This window comes from Leucopleurus acutus (assembly GCF_964270905.1).
Source record: "Leucopleurus acutus genome assembly, chromosome: 7".
In the NCBI taxonomy this organism is placed as follows: Eukaryota; Metazoa; Chordata; class Mammalia; order Artiodactyla; family Delphinidae; genus Leucopleurus; species Leucopleurus acutus.
The window spans coordinates 78749512-78764050 of NC_139150.1; positions in this window are offsets into that span (position 1 = coordinate 78749512).

Below are 14539 nucleotides of genomic sequence, written 5' to 3' on the forward strand. Positions count from 1 at the left end.
ACCGCGCCACCAGGGAAGCCCAGAACAAATCTTTATATATACATTTGAATATATTTTTATATATCCTCGACAAAGGTGATTATGATGAGTGGTGGGTAGAGGGGTGTTGTGTGGGGGTCTTTTTCACTTTAAGCCAACTGAGAGGAGTTTCAAGGAATCTTATTGAAAATATCTGTTTCCTGGAGTTGTGCAAGAAAGAAATAGTCTAGATGGAGAAAGATAGAGGCAAGGAAGCCAAACATCCGACTGTGGACTTCTAAACCTAAAATAAAGCTGAACTAGGATAGGGGAGAAACGTTAACTTAAAAGCACCTTGATCTAGGACTTCTAACCTCTAGAACTGTGAGAAAGTGAATTTCTGTTGTTTAAGTCACCAGTCTGTGGTATTTTGTTACGGCAGATATGGGTTAAAATCTATAAAGAATTAAAATTATTTTTTAACACTGTAAGGAAAACTGTAAGTGCAATACTGACTTGATTAAGCATATACTATATGTCACCTAAGCCTCCTCTCTAAGTAAACTACTTCTACAGAAAGTCTAGTCATTCAAATGATTTAATTTAATACTTCAGGTGAAAATAAGAGATGGGGGGAGAGAGAGAGAGAGATGAGAGGGGAGAGAAGGGGCAGGGAGGAGGTGAGAGAGATAGTAAGAGTGCTACATGTCAAGTTGTTGAGTAGCTACACGGGTATTTGTGAACTGTATATGAATGTTAAATATGAAAGTATTGATGATATGCTATATCTGATATATTGATATATATATTTAGGCAATTAAGTCGTCTCGTTTCTTTGTCTTCTACATAATTACAAATGATTTAATGTCTGAATTTTCTAAAGACTGTTCCTAAACTACATGGCTTAAAACATATCTCAGTATTTTACGTGAGAGGATGTTCACTGAAAAAAACAGCTAAAATTGTTGATGCTCTAGCTGGCTGCATATGCTACTTGCCAGATGTTTATGCAGCTGAAATTCCCAGGAGTACTATAACGTAGTCTGGAACGTCTGGAGAATTATAGAAAGAACTTTAAATTCCATTGTAAATTGTGATGAATAAAATTAGTAAGTAACAACACTTTAACTTATTATTTCCAACATTATGTATGTCACAATTGTTTACCAGTAATAGAAATCACCTGGTCAAACTATACTTACATATATTACATTTTATAATTATTTCCCAGTAACGAAAAATCATTTAAACTTTTATTAGATGTAGGTAAGTGTGTGTGAATGGAGGCTATGTGAAATATTCCTAAAAATTCATAATCCCTCTGTGTCAAATTTAACATCTACATATTTCTCTGTGTATTTACAATTCATATTCTGTGTATCATATGACACCTCAAGTTTGGGTAAAATTATAACGCATTATCTTAAATATATGACAAACCCTTTAATATATTTGATTGCTATGATATTCTTGTGATCAATGACACTGACTACATAATTTGTCACAATCTTCTAACAGTAACTATTCAACTTATCACCAGTCTAGAGTACCGAGGTATTACCTATCATTGCCAATAGTATACGATGCCCCAAGCTAATGATGTGAATGAAATATATATAGCTTTACTCCTTCTCTAATTTAGTGTTTAGTTTCACATCAAATACATTTCCAAATCACCAATGCCTCCTCCATCAGCCCAAATGGCTCTCTCTCTTGAATCATCCACCTACGCTACTCCCAAATTTACCATTACACACTATGATAAAACTAAGGTAAATACTCCATTGGCTCCATTGACAGGAAGGATTTGATTTTACTGGACACAGAAAAAAATGAGATAAATACAATTTTTTAATATGTGAAAATGCAAGATCATACATGTATAACCTCTATAACATTGTGTAGTTGGTGAAATATAAGAGGCACCACAAACTCTCAGAAGTAATATTAATCAATTTTTTTCACTTCCCAAAGTAATAAAGTTAGAGATATTACATTATAAAAGGTTTAATTTAGGATGTTATAATATTTTGTCACTGATTTGAATTTTTTTAAACATAATAATGATTAACTTTATATTTTAAAATGTTATTCCTGGGATAAGAATATACATATATAAAGAAATAGGACATTGAAAATACTAATCCAATATTATTACTTTCCCAATATGTAGATAATAAAACTGACCTCAGAGAATGTATCAGTTCCTAATTCTAGCAGAATAAAACAGCAAGACCAAATCTGGGAATGTAATGTTCAGTGTAAAGGTAGGTTAATCTCTAATTAAGCTATTACATACAGATTGTTCCTACTTTTCAAAATCTCACTATAACCATCCTATTCCATGTTACCATCACTTCTTGCTTGAATTATTGCATAGCTTCCTGCTTATACTTCTCATTTCTGCTCTTTCCCTCAATAAATTCCATTCTGCAGCCATATTTGTCCTTTTAAAACAAAGCTAATCATGGAACTCTACCATTCAAAATATTCCAATGGACAGACTATTACATTCATGTTAGTCTTGGTAATTTTAGCTACCTTACTTCCTGAGAGTTAGAAATAAAGCCATACAAAACAGTTTTACTAAAAAAAAAATTAGAATCTATCAGAGTATATTAAGGAAATTAAGAGTTCTAGGAACAAGATCTGAGAGAAGAAAGAAACTCAAAAGGGTGATACTAACATTTCACATTAACATTTGAAGTCACTCTATGAAGTCATATGTAGATTCCAAAAATGACTGATAAGACACTATAAAACTGACAGAAGCTTTTGGCAGATTCATGGGCTCACATGAATAAAATTAGATTTCAAAGCCCACCAAGAAACAGTAGTCCAGGTAAAACTCCCAGGTGTTATGTTGGAAACCAGATGCAGAAACCATAGGAACAAGAATAAATTGGAAAACTTTCGGCCCTCAAATGGCCCTAAGAAACTCTTTAATAACATTAAAGTGATAAGGAAATATTACTATCCCTAGCAGAGTTTCTAGTCAACAGGAAAAAAAAAAAAAAAAAAACCTGAACAGAGATCAAATCATTCAGATTTTTATAATGTTTCTAAATTGTTTAATATACGATTTCTGCCACTCATACAAAAATAACTAGTCGTAAAGGGGAAAAAAGACAACAATGTGAACAAAATCCAACAGAAACTGAAGATAGTAGAAACAGACCCACAAGAGATCCAGGTAATGGAGTTATAAAACATAGACAAAAAAAGTCTCTTATAGTTAATATTTTTCAAGCACTAAAAGACAAGATAAAGAATTCAGCAAATTGGAATTTTTAATAAGCAGTTTGGAAATTATATAAATAAAAATATAATAACTGAAATTAAGAATTCTATTGATGGTTTCAACAGATTTTACACATCTGAAGAACTGGAGTATAGACTACAAAACACACACACACACACACATACATACACACAAAGAAACATGAAAACAACAAAGGATGGATAATTTAAAATGTCTAAGAAACTACAGGAGATGGTATGAAGTCATAGCATGTGTATAACCGGAGTCTGAGAGAAACAGAAAAAAGAAATTTGGTAGAAACAATATTTAAAATGATAATGATGAGAAGTCTGCAAAGAATAACACTTGCACAAAGACACACACCACTGCCAAGCAACTAAACACCAAATCTGTATAAAATTTGTAAAGAAATAAATTTTTAAAGACATTAAAAAATAAATCTTGCTACATACCATAAACAATGCAAACCTCTAGGGAATGAAATAACATCTTCAAAGTTGAAAACTAGAATTCTATACCCAGCAAACATACTTCCTCAAAATAAAAAGTGAAGTAAAGAAATTATCAGAGGAAACAAAACAAAACAAAAATCTGTGAGATCAACTCTATGGAAATATCAAAATCTGTCTTTCAGGATAAAGGAAAAAGAGTATCTGGAGCTTCAGGAAGAAATAAACAACAAGAGAGGACAAATATGTGGATAAATCTAAATCTACACAATATAACTATAAAAACAATAATAATTATGTTATAAAAATTGACCATATAAAATAGTAATGTTATGAATATATAACTTCAAATTGCTATAAGTTTTTAAAAACTTATGAATATTGACTATATAAACACTAATACTTATGCTGGTAAAATGCTACCAAAGTTGCAGCTGGGAAAGTGGATTTAAGGTTTCAAAGAACAATGAATTGTATGGGGAGTGATGAAAGTACTAATTAACATTAGATACTAAGAAGTAAAGCATCCACAACAAAATTTCTAGAAAATTCACTACAATTCTATTAAATAATGTATAACTATTAAGTTAATAGATGGTAATAAATTCAATAATAAACAACACCAATCAAGTCAAAAGAAGGAAAAAAAAAACAGTAACGTAGAACAGGAAGAAAAAATAGAAAGCAAAAGATAACATCATAGGTTAAAAATAAATATAACATCCTAGGAGACCTTTCCCTTTTCTGCCCCCGCCCCATACACATATATAGCACCTGGTAAAGTCTGAAGGGAGAGAAGAACTAAGAGAAGCCCTAGCAGAAGTCAAGTTATTGAACTGATCATTCGGTAGCTGTTCCCTGAGGCTGGGGAAAGGCAAGAGAGTTTAGAGATACTGTGTCCAAATGGACAAGGTCCATTATGTCCAAGGTCCACTGGCCCTGTAGAAGGTTAAAAGCAGGGCAAGAAAACAGTAACAACAGTGGCATGTTCTTAAATCCCAAACCTACTGAAGGGAAGTTTGTGATTCTGTTCTCAAACAATTTTAAGACCACAGTGAATTGATCTAAATGAAGCAAAAGGAAAGTCTTGCCCAATGGGAAGAGATTCAACAGATTCAAATCACCATCCCAGTCTACTAATGACCTGAAAGAAGACACAGACCCCAATATCCTTTGTGGGGAATAAGTTGTGTTTCCTTCAGTCTTCAGTGTTTTTTGGGTTTTTTTGTTTATTTTTGTTTTGTTTTGTTTTAACACACAATGTCAACCATTCAATCAAAATATAAGATATGTGGAAAAGTGAGAATATATTACCCATTGACAAGAGAGGGACCAAAAAACAAGACAAAACCTACAAATGGCTCAGATGTTTGAATGATCAATTATGGAACTTAAAGTAGGTCTAATAAATAGGTTTCCACCTTGTAGGATAGGTGGAAAACATGGTTTAACAGATGGAAAATTTCAGTTGCGAGATAGAAATTATTAAAAAATTCAAAATAATAGAAGTGAAAAATGAGCTGAGAGATAAATATTTTAATTGACTTCTCAGTAGACTGTACTCACCAAAGAAAAGAATTAGTGTATTACAGATAAGTCAACAGAAAATTTCCAAACTAAAATACAAATTAGAAAAAGGATGACAAGAGGGAAAAGAGCATACAAAATCTGTGAAATATTACCAGACATTTTAAAATATGTGTAATTAGAGTTCTACAAGAAGAGAAAATGGAGCAAAATAGATTGTTGAAGACATAATTAATTATCAATGATTTTTCAAAAGCAAGGAAAAACACTGACCTACAGGTCCACAAAGCTTAGCAAAACTTTTAAATCTTAGTCTCTAAATTTTATCATGAATGCTTTTTTATTATATAATATTAATTAGAACCTTTAGCACTCCCCATATAATTCATGGACCTAAGAACACTTAAATCCAATTACTCACTTCCTGACCTCTTCAGCATTTTAAAAGTATAAGTATTATTATTGTCCCATAGAGTTAATATTCACAACATAATTATGGTAAACAGTAAATATTAAACAATGTAATCTTTTTATATAGCCACATCAGTTTTATACTCAGTATAAATATTCATAATATATTGTTGTTTTACAGAGTCAATAATAATAATTGTTATATTATGAATTAAATATAAATTTAGATTTACCCACGTTTGCCTTCTTTGTTTTACATTTCTTCCTAAAACTCTGGATAACATTTGAAATAATATTTCTTCATCCTGAAAATCAGCTTTTAGTATTTCCTTTGGTTCTGGTCTGTTTTTGACAGTCTCACAGCATTTTTTGTAGCTTGTTTGTTTGTTTTCTGCTAATATCTTTATTTCATTTTTATTTTTGAAGGGTATTATTGCTGGGTAGAGAATTATACATTGACACCTTGATATTATTCCAAGAAGAAACAATAGGTTCTAATAGCTGGTAAATGTTGTTACTGTTATTAATAATATTTACTGCACCTGAATTTGCTTACTGGCATATGTGAAGTTTGGGTTTCTCCCAAATCACTTCCTTACTCTCTGATTTATTTTTTTTTTTTACTCTTCTATCTTCCTTTTTAATACTTATGTGTTCATTTTTGTGTGTACTCAAAAACACATAAATGTACCATCTTAACAATTTTAAATGTAAAATGTAATTCTATTATCCATATGCACATTGTTGTGCAACAGATCTCTAGAAGTTTTTAATCATGCTAAATTGAAACTCCATACCCATTGAATGGCAACTCCCCTTTTCCTCCTCCCTCCTTACCCTGGCACCAACAATCTGCTTTCAGTTTATAAGTGTGACTACTTTAGATACATCATATAAGTGCAATTATACAATATTTATTACACTTAGCATACTATCCTCCTAGCTCATCCATGTTGCAGGATATAATAAAATTTAATCACTTTTCAAGGCTGAATAATATTTCACTGTATGTATATACCACACTTTCTTTATCCATTCATCTGTTGATAGATATTTAGACTGCTTCCACCTCTTGGCTACTGTGAATGATGCTGCAATGAGCATGAATGTGCAAATATCCCATTGAAGTCCTATTTTTCAATTCTCTTGAATATATACCCAAACATGAATTGCTAGATCATGTTAATTTTCTTTTTAACTTTTCGTGCAGCTTCCATACTGTTTTCCATAATGACTGAATCATTTTATAGTCTCACCAACAGTGTATAAGGGTTCCAATTTCTTCACATCTTTACCAACACATTTTTTTTTGTTTTGGTTTTATTTATTTATTGATGGATAGATGGATGGATGGATGGATGGATGGATGGGGGCCATCCTCACAGGTGTCAGGTGATATCTTATTATGGTTTTGATTTGCATTTCCCTGATGATTGCTGAGGCATCTTTTCATAAGCTTGTTGCCCATTTGTATATCTTCACTGGAGAAACATCTATTCAATTCCTTTGCACATTTTAAAATTAGACTGTTTTTTTTTTTGTCATTGAATTATAGCTCTTCATATACTGCATATTAACCTCTTATCAGATATATGGCTGCAAATATTTAATCCCATTCCATAGACTGCCCCTTCACTTTGTTATTTCCTTTGCTGTGCAGAAGTTTTAAAGTTTGATGTAGTACCATTTGTCTATTTAATGCTTTTGTGTCTGTGCTTTTTTATCACATCCAAGAAATCATTTCCAACACTAACGGTATGAAGCTTTTCCCCTGTGCTTTCTTTCAGTGGTTTCAGTTTCAGGTCTTACATTTAGGTCTTTAATCCATTCTAAGTTTTGTACATGACATAGAGTAAGGGTCTAATTTTTTTTTTTTTCCTTGAGGATATTCAGTTTTCTCAGGAGTATTTGTTGAAGACACTATCCTTCCCCTCATTCAATGGTCTTGGATCCCTTGTCAAAGACAACTTGACCATATATGTGAGGGTTTATTTCTAGGATCTCTATTCTGTTCCATCAGTCTATATGTCTGTCTTTATGCTAGAAGCATACTGTTTTGATTACTGTAGCTTTGTAATGTATTTTGAAGTTAGGAAGTGTGAGGCCTCAAACTTTATTTTTCTTTCTCAAGATTGTTTTGGCTTTTGGGGGTGTTTTGAGATTCCATATGATTTATTGGATTTTTTTTTCTATTTATACAAAAATGCTACTGGGATTCAATAGTGATTTATTGAATATGTAGAACACTTTGGAAAGCATGGACATTAGAGCAATATTAATTCTTCCAATCTGTGAAAATGAGATGTCTTTCCATTTTTCTGTGTCTTCTTTAATTTCTTTCAATAATATTTTGTTGTCAGAATAGAGGGTTTTTTTTTGTCTCCTGATTTGTTTATTCCTAAGTAATTTTAATGCTATTGTAAATGGGACTTTTTTCTTAACTTCCTTTTCAGATTGTTCATTGTTAGTGTATAGAAAGGCAACTGATTTTTGTGTGTTGGTTACTCTCCTGATTTCTTGATTATTCTCATTAATACCCTGTGATTTACTGACTTTAGCATCTTCCTAGTGGCGTTTATATCTTTAAAAGTCCAGGGCTTCCCTGGTGGCGCAGTGGTTGAGAGTCTGCCTGCTGATGCAGGGGACATGGGTTCGTGCCCTGGTCCGGGAAGATCCCACATGCCACGGAGCGGCTGGGCCCGTGAGCCATGGCCGCTGAGCCTGCACGTCCGGAGCCCGTGCTCCGCAACGGGAGAGGCCACAAGAGTGAGAGGCCCTTGTACCGCAAAAAAAAAAAAAAAAAAAAGTCCAGAAAACGACCTGAGGTGGTGCCCAAATTATTAGCTGTTTCATCAAGAATTCCATTTTGAATAGACCTTTTTAGGAGTTGAATCCTTCCCTTTGGTGCCTTCTTGTGAAAATCATTTTTAAAAGGTCAACCTATAGATGCCACCACCACTTCACATGAAGTTAGAAATTCAAAGAACTAATTGCTTTTATGTTCTTAGAAATAAGCAGGTATGTAAAAAAACTTTGAGCAATGTCTATAAATGACTTCTCTCCCAAGTCCCAGGTTGCCATGAAATGTAAAATTGTATCTATTTCCACTTCTCTAAAGCCATTAGATTACGATGATTCCTTGTTTATCAGCTTCCCTAGATTCCTGTGATAAATTTATCGGAGTGATTTTTTTTTTAGCTCCATGTAAATTCTACTCTCCGCATTAAATAAAATTCTAAGGCAGCAGAAGTCTGTGTTCCTTTCAAAAACCATTGTTTGTCTTTTGAAGATAATTTCTCCAGAACAGTCTATTCCAGTGATAATCCAATAGTAAGTAAGTAGTAAGTAAGTGTAAATGCCCTGTGAGGACAGTACAATATAACATGCATTTCCTTTTTGGCCAAGGATTCTAATTCTGTTTCATTGCCTACAGCTACTTTTCCCTGTTTTTACTATTTACTTTTTCAAACTTGCAGAGAATTGTGATTAAAACAATCTCTGCTAATTTGCAAGGATTCTATCCCTTAACTGCAATTATCCCAAAACATAATGCTTCGGAAGGAAAGTGCACATTATATTTACTTGGGAATATATTTACCCAGAAGTTATAGTCTGTGTGACTTAATGGGAAGGGAATCTGCACAAAAATACACATCCCTGAACTTATACCCCAGAACTGCCACATATTAACTATGTGCCTTGAACAAATTAATTTCCTCATGGAGATATGTCTATCTCAACAGCATATGTAAAACGTTCAACAGTAGCAACTGTCATTAGATTGGCTAAGGCTGTCTTTCTGGTTCCACCTCTTAGTTCTATATCCTCATCTCCAAGCCACTCAACCTCTCAGAGGCTCAGTTTCTAAACTGTGGAAAAGGTGTAACCCCTGCCCGTTCAACACCCACACAACTGATGTTCACGTCAAATGATATAAAAACACATGAGATCAGTTTGTAAATTGAAAAACTACCATATTAATAGATGAGCAACATAATGTGTTATGATGAGATGATAATGATTATGATCATGATCACAATGAAACAATATCCCGAGGAAAATTGCTGATAGCTTCTTTTCTGTTGTATTTGAAAGAAATGTTACTGCAGATATAGTTCCCATATTATAATTACCACTAGCAGGGTGAGTTCAAGTGCAAATTACTGCAATTATTATGCACTTTCATATTATTAAGGCCAAAATAATTGTAACTAAGTGTTTATTTAATCAGACAAAGGGAAAAAATACTCTGAGGAAAACACCTCCCTAAACGATTGGCAATTTTAAAATTAAATTATAACATAATCAAGAAACTGTATACAGGATATGATCAAATTAATTGTTAATAAAGATTAAGCACAAAGTAGATGGCATTTGAAAATTCCCGTATTTTTCAGAATAATCTGGATAATGTCATATAGTTAAATGTCTCTTAGTTCAACGTGATAGACCCGGAATAAAATAATTCATATAGTTCCTTCACGTGCCACAAGTTGGATGTTTGTCCAAAAAAAAATCCTAAAATATGTGGAATCAGAAAATTATAAATCCTGTGCTACTTAACTGAACGTTTGTTATAAATTAGAATTAAAGCTGCTTTTAGAAGTTGTCAGTGATAATATTTGGAAAGAATGGGAAGCAGATGACCCATGTTCTTCAGGAAGACATGCCTTGAGCTACAATTTACATTCTGTTAGGCAGTAAAGAAAATGTTAGCCAAGATTTATAAATTAATTCTATACCTTGACAACATAAATTTCAATTTCTGTTTAAAGTGCTTTGCGGAGGAGAACTAAGAGTTTTCTCACGATACTGAAATTTTTGTATTGAGTGAAAATTTGAGAATACACTGAATTTATTACAGGAATATATATTGCTTAGAATTTTTAAAAAGTATATATAGTGGGTTGTAAACTACAACAACCATCATCAGAGCATCACTTTATCCAATAACCCTAGTGATAACCAACTTATTAAATAATCATTGATTGGGCTCTAAGTAACCAAGTTGTACAAAATGACTATGCAGATGCTCTGAAAACTAAGAAAAGCATGAACATCATCTCCTTTTTCTGAATGTTTTCAAAGTAAAAATAGTGTCTTAAGAAATTAACTTTAATAAGGATGTAGAGTCACAATTTGTTTCAACAAAGCTAGGTTACCTTTTTCTAGAAAAACTATTATAATTGGTTTAAAATTTTCAGTCATTATGCTGAAGAACAGATGGAGTTATTTACAGCTGATCGTAAGCTTTTATGGTACGCTGTGCATTCTAATTGTTTTTCTTTTCCCCACATAGATAAAAATACAATAAAATCCATTGAACTCTTCTATGAAGTTAAGGATAATCTGAAAATTTTCCAACAAAAATCAGTATACAGAATATCAAAAATATTTATTTTTATTTACTTATTTATTTATTTATTTTTGGCGGTACGCGGGCCTCTCACTGTTGTGGCCTATCCCGTTGTGGAGCACAGGCTCCGGATGCGCAGGCTCAGCGGTTATGGGCCCAGCCGCTCCGCGGCATGTGGGATCTTCCCAGACCGGGGCACGAACCCGTGTCCTCTGCATCGGAAGGCAGACTCTCAACCACTGCGCCACCAGGGAAGCCCTATTTTTACTTTTTTTAACATCTTTATTGGAGTATAATTTCTTTACAATGGCATGGTACTTTCTGCTTTATAACAAAGTGAATCAGTTATACATATACAAATGTCCCCATATCTCTTCCCTCTTGCGTCTCCCTCCCTCCCACCCTGCCTATCCCACCTCTCTAGGTGGTCACAAAGCACCGAGCTGATCTCCCTGCATTATTCGGCTGCTTCTCACTAGCTATCTATTTTACGTTTGGTAGAGTATGTATGTCCATGCCACTCTCTCACTTTGTCACAGCTTACCCTTCCCCCTCCCCATATCCTCAAGTCCATTCTCTAGTAAGTCTGCGTCTTTATTCCCGTCTTGTCTCTAGGTTTTTCATGACCTAGATTATTTTTCTAGGTTCTTCATGACCTATATGTTTTTCAGATTCCATATATATGTGTCAGCATATGGTATTTGTTTTTCTCTTTATGACTTACTTCACTCTGTATGACAGACTCTAGGTCCATCCACCTCACTACAAATAACTCAATTTTGTTTCTTTATATGGCTGAGTAATATTCCACTGTATGTATGTGCCACATCTTCTTTATCCGTTCCTTCCATGTCCTGGCTATTGTAAATAGAGCTGCAATGAACGTTTTGGTACATGACTCTTTCCGAATTATGGTTTTCTCAGGGTATATGCCCAGTAGTGGGATTGCTGGGTCATACGATAGTTCTATTTTTAGTTTTTTTAGGGAACCTACATACTGGTCTCCATAGTGGCTGTATCAATTTACATTCCCACCAATAGTGCAAGAGGGTTCCCTTTTCTCCACACCCTCTCCAGTATTTATTGTTTGTAGATTTTTTGATGATGGCTATTCTGACCGGTGTGAGATGATATCTCATTGTAGTTTTGATGTGCATTTCTCTAATGATTAATGATGTTGAGCATTCTTTCATGTGTTTGTTGGCAATCTGTATATCTTCTTTGGAGAAATGTCTATTTAGGTCTTCTGCCCATTTTTGGATTGGGTTGTTTGTGTTTTAGATATTGAGCTGCATGAGCTGTTTTTGTATTTTGGAGATTAATCCTTTGTCCAATGATTCATTTGCAAATGTTTTCTCCTACTCTGAGGGTTGTCTTTTTGTCTTGTTTATGGTTTCCTTTGCTGTGCAAATGCTTTGAAGTTTCACTAGGTCCCATTTGTTTATTTTTGTTTTTATTTCCATTTCTCTAGGAGGTGGATCAAAAAGGATCTTGCTGTGATTTATGTCATAGAGTGTTCTGCCTATGTTTTCTTCTAAGAGTTTGATAGTGTCCGGCCTTACATTTAGGTCTTTAATCCATTTTGAGTTTATTTTTGTGTATGGTGTTAGGGAGCATTCTAATTTCATTCTTTTACATGTAGCTGTCCAGTTGTCCCAGCACCACTTATTGAAGAGGCTGTCTTTTCTCCACTGTATATTCTTGCCTCCTTTATCAAAGATAAGGCAACCATATGTGTGTGGGTTTATCTCTGGACTTTCTATCCTGTTCCATTGATCTATATTTCTGTTTTTGTGCCAGTACCATACTAACTTGATTACTGTAGCTTTGTAGTATAGTCTGAAGTCAGGGAGCCTGATTCCTCCAGCTCCGTTTTCTTTCTCAAGATTGCTTTGGCTATATGGGGTCTGTTGTGTTTCCCAACAAATTGTGAAATATTTTCTTCTAGTTCTGTGAAAAATGCCACTGTTTTTTTTTTTTTTTTTTTTCGTTACGTGGACCTCACACTGTTGTGGCCTCTCCCGTTGCGGAGCACTGGCTCCGGATGCGTAGGCTCAGCGGCCATGGCTCATGGGCCCAGCCGCTCCACAGCATGTGGGATCCTCCCGGACCGGGGCACGAACCTGTGTCCCCTGCATCGGCAGGTGGACTCTCAACCACTGCACCACCAGGGAAGCCCCTGCCAGTGGTAGTTTGATAGGGATTGCATTGAATCTGTAGATTGCTTTGGGTAGTAGAGTCATTTTCACAGTGTTGATTCTTCCAATCCAAGAACATGGTATATGTCTCCATCTATTTGTATCATCTTTAATTTCTTTCATCAGTGTCTTATAGTTTTCTGCATACAGGTCTTTTGTCTCCTTTGGTAGGTTTATTCCTAGATATTATATTATTTTTGTTGCAATGGTAAATGGGAGTGTTTTCTTAATTTCACTTTCAGATTTTTCATCATTAGTGTATAGGAATGCAAGAGACTTCTGTACATGAATTTTGTATCCTGCTACTTTACCAAATTCATTGATTAGCTCTAGTAGTTTTCTGGTAGCATCTTTAGGATTCTCTATGTATAGTATCATTTCATCTGCAAACAGTGACAGCTTTACTTCTTCTTTTCTGATTTGGATTCCTTTTATTTCTTTTTCTTCTCTGAATGCTGTGGCTAAAACTTCCAAAATTATGTTGAGTAATAGTGGTGAGAGTGGGCAACCTTGTCTTGTTCTTGATCTTAGTGGAGATGGTTGCAGTTTTTCACCATTGAGGAAAATTTTGGCTGTGGATTTGTCATATATGGCCTTTATTATGTTGAGGAAAGTTCGCTCTATGCCTACTTTCCGGAGGGTTTTTATCATAAATGGGTGTGGAATTTTGTCAAAAGCTTTCTCTGCATCTATTGAGATGATCATATGGTTTTTCTCCTTCAGTTTGTTAATAAGATGTATCACATTGACTGATTTGTGTATACTGAAGAATCCTTGCATTCCTGGGATAAAGCCCACTTGATCATGGTGTATGATCATTTTAATGTGCTGTTGGATTCTGTTTGCTAATATTTTGTTGAGGATATTTGCATCTATGTTCATCAGTGATATTGGCCTGTAGTTTTCTTTCTTTGTGACATCTTTGTCTGGTTTTGGTATCAGGGTGATGGTGGCCTCGTAGAATGAGTTTGGGAGTGTTCCTCCCTCTGCTATATTTTGGAAGAGTTTGAGAAGGATAGGTGTTAGCTCTTCTCTAAATGTTTGATAGAATTCACCTGTGAAGCCATGTGGTCCCGGGCTTTTGTTTGTTGGAAGATTTTTGATCACAGTTTCAATTTCAGTGCTTGTGATTGGTCTGTTCATATTTTCTATTTCTTCCTGGTTCAGTCTCAGAAGGCTGTGTGTTTCTAAGAATTTGTCCATTTCTTCCAGGTTGTCCATTTTATTGGCACAGAATATCAAAAATAGAGTACTGAAATCTGATGGAAAGTGCAGAATCCTTAGAAGATAGAGAATTATATTAAACCAAATGTCTATTTCATTTAGTTCCTGAACTTAAATGTTAGCATTACTATTCTACAGTTGTGACAAAGATATG